Source organism: Artemia franciscana, chromosome 9 (assembly GCF_032884065.1).
Source record: "Artemia franciscana chromosome 9, ASM3288406v1, whole genome shotgun sequence".
Taxonomy (NCBI): Eukaryota; Metazoa; Arthropoda; class Branchiopoda; order Anostraca; family Artemiidae; genus Artemia; species Artemia franciscana.
This window is the reverse complement of record NC_088871.1, coordinates 50,831,950-50,849,553: the sequence shown is the minus strand read 5'-3', so window position 1 is coordinate 50,849,553 and position 17,604 is coordinate 50,831,950. Positions and strand designations below refer to the sequence as shown.

General features: G+C 35.4%; 1 long non-coding RNA gene across 1 annotated transcript; it reads right to left on the bottom strand.

Moving 5' to 3' along the window:
- Nucleotides 1–133: 133 nt before the first annotated feature.
- On the bottom strand, nucleotides 134–10,421 carry LOC136031591 (uncharacterized). Its single transcript, XR_010618537.1, has 2 exons — nucleotides 10,232–10,421; nucleotides 134–181 (listed from the first exon to the last, which is right to left on the bottom strand). It is a non-coding gene; the product is annotated as an uncharacterized LOC136031591 (long non-coding RNA).
- Nucleotides 10,422–17,604: the final 7,183 nt, after the last annotated feature.

The window sequence follows — 17,604 nt, the reverse complement described above, 5'->3', positions numbered from 1 at the left end:
TTTGTATATATCTGCAATATATAGAATTAAATAAATACCTAGACAGAAAATTCCTCAAGATCCTTGGAGCAGGCTTCAGACCATCAATAGTTAAATTGGTTCTGTCTATAGGACAAGTCTGGCTTGATGTTAACCACTCAGTAATGCAAGTATTACAAAACACATGTTCACATATTGGAGCCTTGAATATAAATACATCAATTATACAGAGGCATATGAAGAAACATTAAGAATTGAAGTAAAGTTAATGGAATCTCCCAGTATCAAAACTAAAAATATATACAAGTACGCACTGAAACGCATTGAGGTATATTAGTCTGGTGAAACTCCGATTTGTTTTTATGACCAATAAAGTAAAAAAAAATAAAACAGATAAATTAACTAACAAGTTTTGATAGAATGTAGCAGCAAGGGGATCAGTGTGATCCATTTCATATGTAGGAGGATATGAGTTTCACTTCCACTGATTGCTCATTTTTATAATAAGTTTCAATACTTGCCAAGAAAGCAGTGATTATCCATAGAATCCTTCCCACGATCAAGCAAAAGGTTAGGGTAAAAATCTTGCAATTTTTTTATCTCTTGTAGTTGACAAACTCTTACCTCTAAGAGTGGATCCTTGTGTGCTTAATTTTTGGCTAGTAAACTGTAAATTTTTATGAAGAATATTTAACTTAGGGATCAGACAATGCTAAATATTTTCCTCATTTTGGATATTTTTCTGAAGATCATAGGGGATCAAAAGGTTAATTTGCACCCTCCCAATTTAAATCATTTCTTTTTTTTATGAACAGGCATTTGATTCAGTCAACAAAAATGATTTAGTGAAGACTGAAATATAAATACTTCAGAAGATAAGAGGAGCATAGAGGGAAACCTCTCAAAGTTCATTGAATTTTGTTCACCCTTTCATCTAGAATTCTTAAATCATAAGCATAATCTAAGTCCACAAAGTTTTCCTCCCTATTTAATTCTGTTCTCCCAATGCTTTTCCTGTGCTTCTTAAAAAAAAGTCCACAAAAGTGATCTATATAAAGTGGCATAGAACACAACCCTGCTTAACTCCTGACTCAACACAGAATCAGCAACTGACCTCATTCCCTACCTTAACTACAACAGAACTATTCTCATACTCATCACTAATCACTTTAATGTATATATCTGGTATACCATACAAGGATAAGATATTCACTAAAGCTCTGTATGAACTGTATCAAAGGAATCAAACAATCCTCTACAATTTCCAAAACTGCACTGTTCTTTTCTTTAAAATTTGTCTACACTGTCTCAGTCTAAAAAGCATCACACTACTAAGTAATTTGCCACCCACAGCGACCAGGCTAATGCCTTATAATTACACCATCTTCAATTGAATCACCTTTCTTACAGTTGTTTAATTAGTGTTTTCTTAAAATTACTAGGTACAGTACTTCTTCTTTTTCAAAAATCATATTTATACCAAGAAAAATCTTTAGATTGCTCCAAGCTGCAATTTAAGGTAACTTAAGGTAAGGTAATGAGTTTCAGAAACTCTTTTGTCCTTGCAGTCACTATAAGAAACTCATTTACCACATTACCAGTACCTAGGGCCTTATTATTCTTTAATCGTTATAGTACTGTTTCTAAATCTTCCTTGCAAAACACATCTTCCTTCAGATCAAAGGAATTATGAACTTTTCATTTTCCTTTACATCTTTTTTTGCATCTTTAGCTTGGTTTTATACATTCTCAAAATGTTCTACCCATGTCTATACCTATTGTAATTTGATAAGAACGTGCTAAATTGCTAAATTATTGATTTCATTTATTTTCTGAGTGAAGGGAGCTGAAGCTCTTAATATTCCTTTTTTTAGAGGCATACTTTTGGTTTTTCCTCTAAGTTTATTCTGTGGAAGGAGATTCCGCAATTTTCTTTTCTTAACTCAATGTTCCCAAGTTCTTCAAGCCCCCTAAGGGAAGGAGGTCAATCATCTAATTGGCTTTCAGAATCTGATATTCCTATTTTGTATCTCCAATATCCAATGATGATAGCCAGAATGATATCAAGATTACTGTCTCAGAGTCCCAAATCTCCAAAACTGATACCCAGCCAAATGATGATTTTCAGACAATGGGCAGAAAACAGAAACGTAAAAAGCCTTCTAAAAGTCCTCCTGAAATAATTGGAATCTCAAACTTAGTCCCACCTATGAAGATAAAGGACAAACCCATTATTCTTTTTACTCCAACAGCAAAAGACAAAACATTTTGTATCAAAAATGTATCTAACATTCAAATGAATCTTTTCAAAACTTTTAGATGTATCTTCATTGTGAATGTAAACAGAGATGGTTCATTAACAGTTATGTTCTTTGACAGAAATGAAGCCTGTAAAGTTCTTAACCTATACAAAATTGGTAATATCTCTGTAACATAAGAATGGTGGAAACCACAGAAATATTCAAAGAAAATAGTATTGTATAACATACCATTAGAACTCTTAACTGAAGACTTGAAAGATTGTTCTATGAACAACAAGAGGGAAATACTGGAGGTTCTTGAAGTTTATTGCATGGGCAAGCCAGATTTTAATGAACTAATAAGCAGTAAGAGTGTCCTCTTTATCTTACCTGTCAGTTCCCAATTTGACCCAATTTTCCTTTTTGGTCAGCTAATAGCTCATATAACATACCAAGAAAAGCCTCTCCAATGCTCAAAATGTTTTAAGCTTGGTCACTCATCTAAGTACTGTTCTTGCCCTGAATTGGGGTGCCCCAATTGCCTCAGTAATCATTTCTAGTTTACAGAAAGTTTATGTACTGAAGGTCCTAAATGTACAAATTGTGATGTTAGTCATCAATCAACAGATCACAATTCATGTCCAAAACATGTTCAATAGGCTAAAGTTTTAAGGATTCCCCAGCAAGAAAATGTTCCTTTCCCTATAGCTGTAAAGGAGCTGGCCAAGCTCTCCAAAGTCCTATCAGGTCTAAGATCTAATGAGGCTAAGGAAGTGAATTTAGCCCTTCCTCCAAAGCCCTAGCTACAGGTCCCCCCCCAAAAAAACAAGATCAGGCACCAATACCTTCTATAAAGACATCTCTCCCACAGTTGGCTAGGGAGCAACCTAATGTTTCAGAGTTCAATTGATTCAATTGAACTCTTTCAATCAAACATTGCAACCAATGTTTCAATTGATTCAGGGTTCAAGGTTTGAGGACATCTTTTTGGATTGAACCTATTACTAATATTTGGTAAAGGATTATCATCACTACCTGACCCATAGCCAATATTTTCATAGTAATTAATTCAGTGCCCAAAGAATAAAAAATAAGCGGATTATTTTCAGACTTGAGTGAAAATTCCCATGGGAACTGTGAATTCTCTTACTGATATTTTCATGACCTATGTATGATATAGGTCAGGATTAAGCAGTTGCGAAATTAATTATAATTTCCGATATTATAGACAATTGCGTTACAATAAAGGGGAAAGGAGAGAATTAAGCAGAAGGGTGGGGGAGAGCTGTTCGCAAGAACCGTGGTACCCACCAGGCTTGTCCCTTAAATTGCAGGGACAAGGTAGACAGTCTCCAACGCTTCCTTTACTTTTCTCGCAAGTGAACCTTCAATCTAGAGAAAATGGGAACTGGTAATTGGTGCAAAGATGAACTTTTCTTCAATCCTATCCTGTGCTTTGTACAGAAAAATCTTGCTAACGGAATTTTGCCCAATACAATAAAAGAGTACATGGCCAATTTCTTCAAGTTTTCTTCTCTTTGTGAGACCCGTATATTGCTTTTTTTTTAAAGCTTTTTCCAAATGAAGTCCCATCAAAGCGCGTAGGAGCCAATGCTGCATTGAACTGTGCTTTGGACATTATTTCTTTGCTTGTAAAGTGCAATTCCTAGAACATGAAGCTTCTGGACTTTATTATCAAATGTCCCAGTGAAGTGCCAATGTCCCTGATGATGCCTTCAGTACCATCAGTGCCTAGGTGAACTCTTGTCTTGAACAGCTGCGTGATATTGCGTCCAAGGTTACTGAGGGACAGTCTAAGCTTGTAACCCCTACTCAAAATACGAAAAAACCATCCTACGCTGTCATTGTAAGAAACCCACCACTGGAGCTCAGTGACCCTATCCTTTGCATGAAGATGCTCGAAATGTTGCATGGTCACAACAGGATTGTGACTCTGAAATCTAAGCCACACAGCAGAAGCTGGGTTGTGATGGTATGTGATAAGCACTCAGTCAATACGCTGGCTGCAACTGTTACTAGCTCCATTCCAAATATTGAAATCAAAGTAATTGATGAAAAGCCTTTAGCAGTTGTCCGTGAAATACCCCATAACTATTCAAGAGCTGATTTAGAGGCAACAGTAGAGGGACTTATTAGTGCTAATCAAATCGGCAATTCTCGCACTTTTCGCCTTGAGTTTATCAACAAAGCCGCTCTGAACGCGGTACTGGATTCGGAAATCCGAGTTGGGAACGAAATTTTTCGCGCTAAGCCCTGTCAATCCATTCCACGTCAATACTTTTCTGTCAAAGTACTGATCACCTGATTGGAACTTGTCCCTGCTCACCAGCACATCCCAAGTGTTCCAGATGTTCTGGCCCTCATGTGAATTCCAAGGAATACCCTTGCCAAGCCTTGCCAAAATGTGAAAATTGTACTATAGAACAATTCAGTTTTAGTCCAAAATGCAAAGTTCTCTGATCAGCTCTCAACAATGCTGATAAATGAATACTCAAACTCTGTTTAGCTTTGTGTCCCTATGGTCCTTGTGACAAGAAATCCTGGGATCGTGTTATAAACAGTGTAAAGCATTCACCTCCAATTAATTTGTCTCTTTGGCTATGTGACTTCATTTCTCATTATAAAAATATTTTGCTCTCATTTAATATTAATCTCCAAAATCATTTTACAAAGCTTGTCAACTCAATCCTCCCAATTCATATCAACCAATCTCAAGTGTTATTGGTGGAATCTGGTGTTATACTCCGAGCTCTTAACCAATTGAATAAGTCTGAGTCTCTCAATAGTGATGGTCTTTGTTTCAACTTTTTTGCTTATGATTGTCCTGAACTGCTGAAGCATTTGCAGTTATTGTTTCAGATGTGTTTGGCACAGTCCATTGTGCCAGATAGCTTTTTGTCCGGTTGTATATCTCCCATAGTCAAGAGGGGTAAGGACCCCAGTGTTTGCTCTAATTACCGTCCTATCACTGTGTCCTGTTAGTAAGCTATTTGAATAAGTACTGCTACTGGCCATAACTTCAAGTGCAATATTACGCCCTTTCATCCTGGTTTTAGAAAAGGTATGGGCTGCGTTCAAGCTCACCATATTGTGGGTTGGCTAATGAAACAAACTGTTATCAAAAAAGTCCCCTGTATTGTTTGACTGTTGACATATCTAGTACTTTTGACAATGTAATTCATTCAAATGCTTTGTTTTCTCTAGCAGCCTAGCAGCAGCCTTTCTATTGTTTCTGTGCTTAAGTATGGGTATGCTAATTCTTCAGTTGAGGTGAAGTGGAATCGTACTGTAGGGGAGTATATTCCTGTTAAAAAGGGTGTTATGCAAGGAGCCGTGTTATCCCCGAATATATTTAAATGGGTTTTAGCTTTGTGTCTCCAACAGCTTCAATTGTCAATTTTTTACAATGATAATTTAGGCATTAGTCACATTACATATGCTGATGATGTTCTGCTTCTTAGCCGGACAAAACATAGTCTAATTACCAACTTTGACCAGCTTTCAGCCACACTATCCATAGTAGGCCTTTCAGTTAATGCCTCCAAATGTGAGTTTTTGTGTTTTGGGAGTCCTCTACCAGCATCACTTCTTTGCTTGGGTTCTTCAACTATACCATGGTCAGCAGGTAGTAAATGGTTGGGTCTCTCTTTTTCCATGTCAATTTTGTCTACTTGCTCTGCTATTATGTCCAGCGTGCTGAAAAGTATGCGGGTTGGTTACGGAAAAATTTCACCAAATCATGGCTGGTATAACCAAAAAGGACTATGCTGTCTTTATTCTAGTTTTTGTGCCCCTGCTGTTTTTTATCTTTCTGGTTTTGCTTTCCTCCTTTGCAAAAAGGATACAAAGAAATTACGCTCAGAATATTTTAAGTATTGCAATTATTTGCTGTGTCTGCCTTGGTGGCATCAGAATCATGCAGTTGTTTCTAAATTTGACATCATGTATGCGCCCTTGCGACTGAAACATTTATCTGAAGATATATCTCTTAAAACTTAGCAAATGATTGGTGTTTTTGACCCTCTTTGGCCATTTTTTGAATTGAGGTAATTTATTCATGTTGTATGTTATTTATGTTGTTATTTTTATCTTGTTTTTTCTTTTTTTGTGTGTGTTTACTCCACAGTTTAATATATTTTGTGGTTTATAAATAAATTATTATTTAATGTTGTTATAGCAAGTCCAGCCCTCCACAATCCTAGAACTAATCCTAAATCTTGATCTGAAGGAGTGGCAGCTTCTCCTAATATTTCTACGCCAGCCTACACTATGCAAGATACACTATGCATACACTATAGATACACTATGCATATCCCTTTACTGAGTCCCCTCAATGGGAAATGAGTCCACCAAGTTGTCAAGTAGAACTTATATCAATTGATAAAACCTGATGCCTAACTATGAGATCTGGACTATTTTGGCTGAACAGATCTCAAAGGCATACCCTAATTGGAGAAAAATAAATACAGATGGATTTGTCCAGAGGGAGAGAGCTGGAGCAGGAGAATGTATCCCATCCCTGAACTTGAACATTTACTTTCCCGTTAGGATCTTCTATTTTGTCTACTGAATTATGTGCCATTTGCCTGGCCTTGGATAAATATTATAAATTATAATATAGAATTTGAAAATATACACTGTCTCTCTGACTCCAAATCATTATTACTATTGCTTTAAAATATTAATAGAATTGGCAATGACAAGGATTTAAATAATATTAGAAGACAGCTTCTTTATCTTATGACTAAAGGCAATTAGATGTATTTCCAACATGTTCCAAGTCATAAAGGCATCAAATATAGTGATATGGCTTATTCTCTAGCAGTAAATTATCAGGCAAAGATCCAATGTTAATCACAGTAAATTAATTTTATCCCCATTTCATACTAGATTGAATACTGTGCTATATTACCAATGAGATCAGGTGCCTTATTTCTAAACAGCTTGCTATTTAATTGGAAACTACATCATTCCCCTTTATGCCAAATCTGCTTCTCAACAGATGAAACAATTCAGCATGTATTATTTGATTGTCAGGCTCAGAGTGAGGAGACTATTTCTCTAAAGTGTTTCTGCTCCTTGGCTAGGATTCTAAATATTTATAAAGCTATCCTGAATGCTAACCTCTCCTGAGATATTGATTGCAAGATATTTAAGGCATATATTAATATATTAAAGAAGAGTAATATTGTTATAGTGTATATTAAAGCATGAAGATATCAATTTAAAAGGATATGATTTATGTTTAGATTTTGATTGGGCAGAAGAGAGCAGGAGAGTAAGAAGAGCCATTTTTGTACTGGCCAGCCTAGTGGCCTTAAACTGCTGGGGACAGGTAGCTCAGGTACCCATACTTCCCATCATCAATAATAGTTTATTATTGTATATAATTGAGTGCTTCCAGCAGCTAGCTTTTGATGAAGTAGTCAAAGAGATGAAAGGACTTGATGATAGTCCATATACCTCTCTATAATTTTTGATACTAGAACTGGAGTGGAATTTTAGGCCATGTCAAAGGATTTTCCTAAATTTAGGAAATATATTTTGAAGATCTTTGAAGCATAATATAGTGGGATTGAGCAAAGTTTTAAAACTAAAAACACTTGTTTCATGCTTCATTTAAGTAGAAGATCTAGTAGCTTAAATTAGCTAAGTAGATTTAGAAAGATTTAAGTTACTAATGGAAGTTGAATGTTGTCATATTTACAAATATGACAATTAAAATGATCAGACAAAGATGGACTAATTCTGAGGGCCAAAGGAGTGCCAAAATGGTGTTGAAGAAAACAAAATACACACATGAGAATACAAAAAGACTTCTAATCAAGCAACAGCTTATTTGCAGAAGTATTTGTTTCAAGGATAAGGCTCCTTGCTTTGCCATGTATCTCAGAGAGCAACACCAGAGACAAAGAAAAGGTTGACACCCACAAAGAAGTACAATAAGAAATTAATGACTGAAATAAATAATGAACCCAAAGTTTTATAATCAAACCAGGAAAATGTACAATAATTCCAAAATTCTTTGAAATGTTTATCTTAATTAGGTTAATTCAGTGTACAAAGGAGAGACACTCATAATATACCACAGCTGAATACACCAACCTCTAGTTATACTGATAGAACCCTTTGAAGGACAAGGTTCAGACAGCAGAGAGCAAGCCTAAGAGATTCACAAAATGAAGTAGCTAGTAGGATTTAAGTAGTCTATCTAAAATTTTAACCTAAATTTAGTTACAGGGAAACTAGTCTAAACAAAAGTGATGCCAAAAGAGGTAGGCTATATAAGCCATATCTGAAATAAGAAAAAAGGGTATCATCTTTTAGTGTCCATAGGGGGCTTAAAATTGAATTAATACCAAAACAATTGGAAAGAATATAAATGAAGTATGAATTGGAATGCTACCTTTATTTTTAGGTCATTTATTGAAATATTTCCTACCTTTTAGCAGGTAATGAGTAACTGGTTTAGTAGCCTGATAGTCTATAAAAAAATAGCATAGGAGGTCTTGTTACTAGGGCTATGTTTGATACCCTTAAAGGGTAAACAGTATTGTACAACCAGTATCACTCTATAGAGATACATGTTAAGAAGATAATTCTTACTTCATAATATGCATTATAATCTTAACTAATATATTTGCAGCAGGAGAACCTTTATCTTCACTTCTTTCCTTGTTTATCTAGTTTTTCTAAGAGATTCATGAATTTGTTTGAACCTACATTTTAACAGAGTATAGGCTATACCCTACCCCCTCATGTGCAAATACAAGCCCAAAATTTAATTCTGAATCCAAATATAACCTTCATTTGCATGACAAATGAGCTTTACCCCTACAAAGTGTAAGTGTATTCCCAGATTTGGATATACTTAGGGGTGGGGTATGCAAATAAAGGTTATAATTCAGAATGTAATTCAGGGTATTTATATATTACCACATAAGGGGATTGGAGGTATATATTTTGTTTATATATGTTCTAAACAACTCATTAATTTGTCATAAAAATCAAGGAAAAAAGTAAAGATAAAGGTCCTGCTGCAAAATATGGTAAAATTCTAGTTAGTTGAATTCTTGCTATCTCAGAAAGGGTTTATATTAGGAAAATGAAACTTTCAGGGATGAATCTACAGACTAAAGTATGTCCCAGGAAGGTATTTTGAAGCAATTACCTCCACTCCTCCCTCTAGAGGGCCCTGACCTTTGATGACCTTTAAAAATATGTGTGTTATAAAAGTGGAACCTTACAAAATGGATCTTCCACTTAATTGAAGTACAACAAAATTGTTTTCAGCTTCATGACTTTACTCAATTCAATTTTATTAGGTTTTAAAGATATGCAATTACCTTTCCTAAATGTTGAAAAAAAAAAAACATTGATAGCCTATGGCTCAAAATTCTTCTCAAATAACATGAATTGCATTTTCAGAACTAAAGGCATAAAAAAAGCAACTAGTAACTGAAAATTAAGGTAAAATGTTGTTTTGTCAAAATTGAAATAGGTATAGACCTGTCATGTAGACAAATTTAAGGGCCCTCTAGAGGGAGAAGGAGTGGAGGTGGGTACTTTAAAATACCTTCCCAGGACATACTTTAGCTTGTAGACCCCTCCCTGAAAGTTTCATTTTCCTAACCTAAACCCTTTCCAAGATAGCAAGAAGTCAATTAACTAGAATTTTACCCAAAATATATTAGACTAACTAGGATTATTCTGTATATTATGAAGTAGGAATTGTTTTCTTAACATGTCTCCTTGTGTGGTGGCTAATTCAAAATCAAAATCTAAAGAGATTCTAATACCATACACCTAGGCTATTTCAAATTATTATGTTTCCTTTACAACTGGCCAACAACCCAGCAAAATTCAAGTCAAAAGTAAGGAAAATCAGACTAAAACTTCAAGTTCTATTAGTTCGTTTGCCATATTAAAAAAAAATTAAAACAGCCTTTGCTACATAAGTAGCCTGTTAGATGGTCGAATAACCTACAAACCTGAACAGGGTCTTCCAAAACAAATGTGCAAATAGAACAAAGAAGATCTCCATCAATGTCTCCCGAAAATCTTGCTGTATCTATTCCCATTTCAAATGCTAACTTATACGGATTAATTCAGATAAATTCAATGAAAATCTATACAATAGTCACGCCAACTGGTTCCCATTAATCCTTTCTTTCCCAAATTCTAACAGTGTTTGTATTCTGCCGAACTTTTAAATTCAGGAGTCTGGGGAATTCGGGTGCGAAAAAGTATTACAGGAAGCACACGAAAGTTCAAGATTTCATGGTTCTTATCCAAAACCAATATTTGATATCCAATTCAAAAATCCTATATGTACCAATAATGTGCAACAGGAAGATACATTTCAAAAAATGAACTTGACTTAGAGACTTGGCACGTGCAAGGAGGGGCTAAGCTGAGGTTTTGAGTTTGGAGTGAGATAAAAAAAAAAGCTGAAAATATTTCTAGTCGCCTTTAAATAGTCCAGAGAACTGATAGCCCTCAGTTTATCCCATTGAAAATAGCCAAAGTAGTTTTGTTTCCCTTTTGGAAGTATAAAAATCAATACCATAGAGGAGCATCAGCCAACTTCAAAGCCACAAGGACCCCAAAGGATGAGTCCAAATGCTTTTTGCCAAAGAAGAAGCCGATTTGAATTTCTTTTAATGTATGTCTATCAACTTTAGTTTTGCCCTAGGATGATAAAATATCATCATTAGGTGGGGGGGTAAAGCCAGCTTTATATCTCACAGAAACTGTCTGTCTTGGTTTTAGTCTAATTAGTCCTAGCTCTCAATTTTTCAATAATGTCGCAAGAGGGCTCATTCTAACGGAAATGAAAAGTTCTAGTGCCCTTTTTAAGTGACCAAAAAAATTGGAGGGCATCTAGGCCCCCTCCCACGCTCATTTTTTCCCAAAGTCAACGGATCAAAATTTTGAGATAGCCATTTTGTTCGGCATAGTCGAAAACCATAATAACTATGTCTTTGGGGATGACTTACTCCCCCACAATCCCTGCGGGAGGGGCTGCAAGTTACAAACTTTGACCAGTGTTTACATATAGTAATGGTTATTGGGAAGTGTACAGACGTTTTCAGGGGGATTTTATTTTTTTTGGGGGTGGGGCTGAGGAGAGGGGGCTATGTTGGAGGATCTTTCCTTGGAGGAATCTGTTATGGGGGAAGAAAAATTCAATGAAAAGGGCGCAGGGTTCTCTAGCATTACTATAAGAAAACAATGAAAAATAAACATGAAAACGTTTTTTCAAATGAAAGGAAGAAGTAGCATTGAAACTTAAAACGAACAGAGATAATTACGCATATGAGGGGTTCTAAAAATACTTTAGCATAAAGAGCGAGGTATTTAGGAGGAGATAAATACCTTGCTCTTTATGCTAAAGTATTTTTAGTAATTTCAACTATTTATTCTACGGCCTTTCTGATTCAGGGGTCATTCTTAAAGAATTGGGACAAAACTTACGATTTAGTGCAAAGAGCGAGGTATTAACGAGAGTACCAACCCCCTTGTATACATAATAAAAAAAATAAGGTTATGAAAGTTTGTTACGTAAGTTAATTCTTAGGTTACGTGTATTTTTTACTAAAAACGTTATTTTTAGTAACGTTATTTTAGTTATTTTTAGTTATTTACGTGTATTTTTTACTTAAACGTTCATTAAAAATTAAAAGTTCTAGTTGCCTTTTTAAGTAACCGAAAAATTGGAGGGCAACTAGGCCTCCTTCTCCACCCCTTATTTCTCAAAATCGTCTGATCAAAACTAAGAGAAAGCCATTTAGCCAAAAAAAGAATTAATATACAAGTTTCATTTTAATAATTTATGTGCAGAGAGCCAAAACCAAACATGCATTAATTCAAAAACGTTCAGAAATTAAATAAAAAAAAAACTAATTTTTTTAGCTGAAAGTAAGGAGCGGTATTAAAACTTAAAACGAACAGAAATTACTCCGTATATGAAATGGGTTGTCCCCTCCGCAATCCCTCGCTCTTTACGCTGAAGTTTGACTCTTTGCCACAATTCTACTTTTTAAAACAATTAAAAGCTTTAGCGTAAAGAGCGTGGGACTGCGGAGGAGACAACCCATTTCATATACGGAGTAATTTCTGTTCGTTTTAAGTTTTAATGCCGCTCCTTACTTTCAGCTAAAAAAATTAGTTTTTTTTTTATTTAATCAAACATAGGACAGCCATATTTTTATCAGTTCAAAACTATTGAGCATTCTTCGACAAATGGACAGGAACTTATAATTGGAATGATGCTAATATAAGCAGAGAATATAATAGTTAATCGACTGATATGTTTATCAGAGAAAATCATCAGATATTTGGTTCATTAACCCAAAAAATAAAGCTATAAAAATCACAAAAATGATTCTTGTCTTTTTTTTGGTTTACCAAAAATAAAATGGTTGTGAATTTCTTTAAGAGTGACTTGTAACAAGAAAAACTAGAAAAGTATAGAAAACTAGCTGTTGGGGTGGCGCTTCGCGCCACCCCAACAGCTAGTTGGTGGGGTGCTTCGCCCCCCCCCCTCCAAGCCCCCCCGCGCGCCATTACAAGTATAGTAAACTAGCTGTTGGGTTGGCACTTCGCGCCACCCCAACACCTAGTTGGTGGGGCGCTTCGCCCCCCCCCCTCCAAGCCCCTCCGCGCGCGTAAGTCGTTACGTGCCATTTTAGTTACGCGCCATTGTAGTTGTGTCCCTGTGTCCCACCTGTGAATAGAGATAGATATATATATATATATATATATATATATATATATATATGTTTTTAACTACGTAAAACATGTGAATATACAACATTCTTTGCTGTCCCATTGTCTGTGCATATAAATAGATTGTCAGGTTTAATGACTCTTGAACATGCAACATATAATTGTCCATGGGAAAAACAATCCGTATTCAGATCGATACCTCATTATTTTAATGATGTGTCCCTGTGTCCCGGTCGTCATTTATATTCCCTGTGTCCCGGTCGTCATTTGTGTCCCGGTATCCCAGTTTGTAATTTCTCTTTGAGTGTCCCGGTCGTCATTTATATATCCCGCCTGTGCCCCCGGCGTCCCCGTTATAGTTGTGTCCCTATGTCCCGGTCGTTATTTATATTCCCTGTGTCCCGGTCATGATTTGTGTCCGGGTGTCCCAGTCTGTAATTTCTCTTTGAGGTTCCCGGTCGTCATTTATATTCCCTGTGTCCCGGTCGTCATTTGCGTCCCGGTATGTAATTTCATCAGTTGACAAACATGACGTCAGTCGACAAACAACTTCATGACGCATACAGCTCAATCCTTATAATGAAGTCAGTCGACAAACATGACGTCAATCGACACACAAACATGACGTCACTCGACACACACACACACACACACACACACACACACACACACAGAAAACTTATTTTTATATATAAGATAGTATTAGGTGTAGCATAAAACTGAGGCTCTGGAGACAATCATCACTGCTTCTTAATAAGTCTTTGAAGCGTTGATACATTACAACGATTTCATCATCTCGCTATTCATGACAGGAGAAGATGAATCTACAATCAAGATGAACTATTTATTTCTCAATGTGCTTTTCTACTGGTAGATACTAATAGATATTAAATAAAAAATAACTAATTTTTTTAGCTGAAAGTAAGGAGCGACATTAAAACTTAAAACGAACAGAAATTACTCCGTATATGAAATATGTTGTCCCCTCCGCAATCCCTCGCTCTTTGCGCTAAAGTTTTTAATTGTTTTAAAAAGTAGAATTGTGGCAAAGAGTCAAACTTTAGCGTAAAGAGCGAGGGATTGCGGAGGGGACAACCCATTTCATATTCCATTTCTTCTGGCAAAAAATACAAAATTCCACATTTTTATAGATAGGAGCTTGAAACTTCTACAGCAGGGTTCTCTGATACGCTGAATCTGATGGTGTCATTTTTGTTAAGGTTCTACGACTTTTAGGGGGTGTTTCCTCCTATTTTCTTAAATAATGCAAATTTTCTCAGGCTCGTAACTTTTGATGGGTAAGACTAAACTTGATGAAACTTATATATTTAAAATTAGAATTAAAATGCGATTCTTTTGATGTAGCTATTGATATCAAAATCTCATTTTTTAGAGTTTTGGTTACTATTGAGCCGGGTCGTTCCTTACTACAGTTTGTTACCACGAACTGTTTGACTACTGAAATTGTTGCCAAAGAGTTTGCTTTATCCATTTTTGTGTTATCGAGAGTCCTGAACAAGCATTCTGCAGTCACGTTTGAGAATATTCCTTTATACATGTAATCCAGAACCTTTCTCAGATTTAAACGATAGCTTTTTTTAAGGATAGGAATGTTTGAAAATAAGTTTTCAATCTCAACGTACCAATGCCGATATCTTTGAACAAAACTGTGCTTTTCTAGCACCACAGCCCAAAAATAGATGTTCAATAGTAAAGTTAAGCCCACAACTTCAGAATGAAAATCAGATGGCTAACGGCTACTGTGTACCCACATTCGTTGGTTCAGATGTAATTATTCTCCGATTTGTTCAACAATCTTTTCTCAAAATCAATCTTAAAAAAAAAAACTTGCCAAGACAATATATTTTTAGTAAGCCATAAGCTATCCCACAAGTAGGTTTTTTAAATTCCAGAATAAGAAAATCCAGAAGTATCTAAATCTCAAGAATTTTTTCTCTAGAGATAATGACTGCTAGATTTAGATAGAATATTAAATTCTGAATAAAGTGCTATGTTTATGGTTTAGCTGTCTACTCATCGTCCTTTATTCTAAATTTAACAAAAAACTTTAACAGAAATAGAAGTTACCAGAAATAGAAGTTAACAGAAATAGAATACAATTGTCGCTACTTATCCACGTAGGGAGAAGAAGCTATTCGAGTTACTTCAATGAGAACATTGCTTTGATGTTGCTTTGAGTTGCTTTGATGTTCTCATTGAAGTAACTCGAATAGCTTCTTTTCCCTACGTGGATAAGTAGCGACAATTGTATTTATTATTATTGGTGGTGGTTTTATTTGTTTTTAGATTAGTTTTTTTTATCTTGTGCTGAGGACGCCATGTTTGGATACAAGCGAAATATCCACGTTGTTTTAGTCTTTCCTCTCTACTGGCCGTCGTCTCGTTTGAAATTTTTTTTTGTAGAGTTTTATCTCTCTTTGTTTTTTATGGACATACAAATGGGAAATAGATTCTTCTTCCCCCTCATGTAAAGCTTTTTTAACTGGAGTCTTGGTATGCTCACTGATCAAGGCCATCGATGCATTAGATGGTTGAAGAAAAAGTTTATTTGCAATTTTTGCTGATGAAGGTTTTGCGTCACTTTCGTTTTCTTCGTCCTTAGTGGTTTCTTTAACAGGTGATGTCGTTACATTTCTACTGTCTATGCGTTTATGAATCAGAATGGCATTGTCAAAGTTAGTATCGCTTTGGTTTGTCGTTTGTCTCTTTTGACCTTTATAGGAAGAGTGCTTATTTTCTGAACCTTCATTCTGACTTCCTGCTGGACTGCTTACTGAAGAATTGGATGACCTTTTTTCACCTTTACAGGCGTTCTCTTCTAGTTTGGTCACAGGAGCATTGTCTTGACGCTGTTCTTTTCTGGTGGGGTTATTTGTTCTTCGTCCAGAAGCTCCCAGTTCTCTTTTTTTTCCTTTGTTGCAGGCTCTAGAGTACAGTCATTGACCTTTACTTACTCTGTTACCTCTTCTGGTTTTGTTTCAGCAAAAGGGGTCGACTCTTCTTCTTCAACAGGCGGCGTGCTTAAATTCTTATTGTCTTTCAGAATGGCATTGTCAAATATAATATCTTGACCTGAGCATGCCTTCATTTCAGATTCTGTGTATTTTTTAAAAGCCCACCAGCAAACAAGAACTCCAACAACAAGAACTTAAAAAATCATCCTAAACATTGCAATATACTTTGTCAAATGCCAAGTAATAAATAACTACCAAACCATGGGGATTACAAAATATATGGTAAAGAGGACGTCATATTTATCACACCACTTTGATGCTCATACGATGATGTCACGTACTTCGATGCTCATACAATGAAGTCAACGCACAAATGTAACTCTACCCATAATGAAGTCATACTAAAAATCCCAAATTAATGCTGAAATGAAGTCTTGTGGAGAATGAAGGGGTTACAATATATTATTTGCTTGTTTTATCAAGTCTCTTACTTGCGGCAGCAAATTGGAATTCAGAGTTGATTCAGGAATAGTAACTTATTTTTCCGATTGATTTTAACGTTAAAGCTTATAGCGATAACCAATTAATGGGAATTTTGACAGCAATCTAAAAAGCTTTAAAAAAAGGCAACAGATTTAAATATTATTTGCGTATTTAATTTTATTTACTTTAATTTTTGAATTAGTTTTTCTTTGGATATATATTTAACAATTAGGGTTTGGGTTTTAAGATATTTCCACATTTTTAATAATAACTTATTTTTAGGCATCTGGTGGCCAATAATAGGCTCGTTCTTTCCTCGTCTTCCTCTTGTCAAGAATTCATTTTATTATTCACTAATGTCACTTAGTAAAGGGTTTCTGTATACAGAATTTGGAATATTTATGTTTTTCCCGCAATAGGTATAAATGTTTTAATTATGGTTTGTGGAGTTTTCCTAACCTGTTGTAGCGCAGTGGATTGATGCTCTGCTTGGCAATACGGAGCACCCAGGTTTGATTCCCGTTGCAGCAAGGCTGGGCGACAAGCTTACTACTTTTCCCTGTAAAAAAAAAGTTTTCCTAGATCTGATGATATTTGAGTGGAGTAATGGGGAGGGGTCTGTGAATAAAACCTTACTAAATTATACTTTAAATCATTATATTTCAATTTTGTTGAGGGGAAGAGTCCTCAGAAGCGAAGTTCTGTTCTATTCCTTCCCTTCACATATATTCGACAATTATATTCCTTTTCTTGGGAAATAGTTTTATCATAGACAACCATTGTGATTATTATTTATTTTGACTTTTTTCTTGTATCATAGGTAATAAATTTCCAACATTAAAATCGTGCGGCTGAATTTAATTTAATCTCATTTTTTCATTTGAAGGAAGACAAAGTTTCTTTGTGAAACGGACTTGTGTCAACTACCCAGTGAAAGTGCGCCATTTGTCAAAAAAAAAATAACATAAAAAACGATGGATTTGCAGCAAATAAAATACAAAAGTTATACAAAAACGAAGGGTTTGGAATACATGTAAGTTTTTCCGAAAATAGGAATAAATGCTGTCTATTATAGTCGGCAAAATTTCTTGGATTTGATTGTTTTATTAAGGAAGGGTTATACAATTGAACCTAAGAAAAGAAAAAATAAACTTATCAACGTTGAAAACTCATTG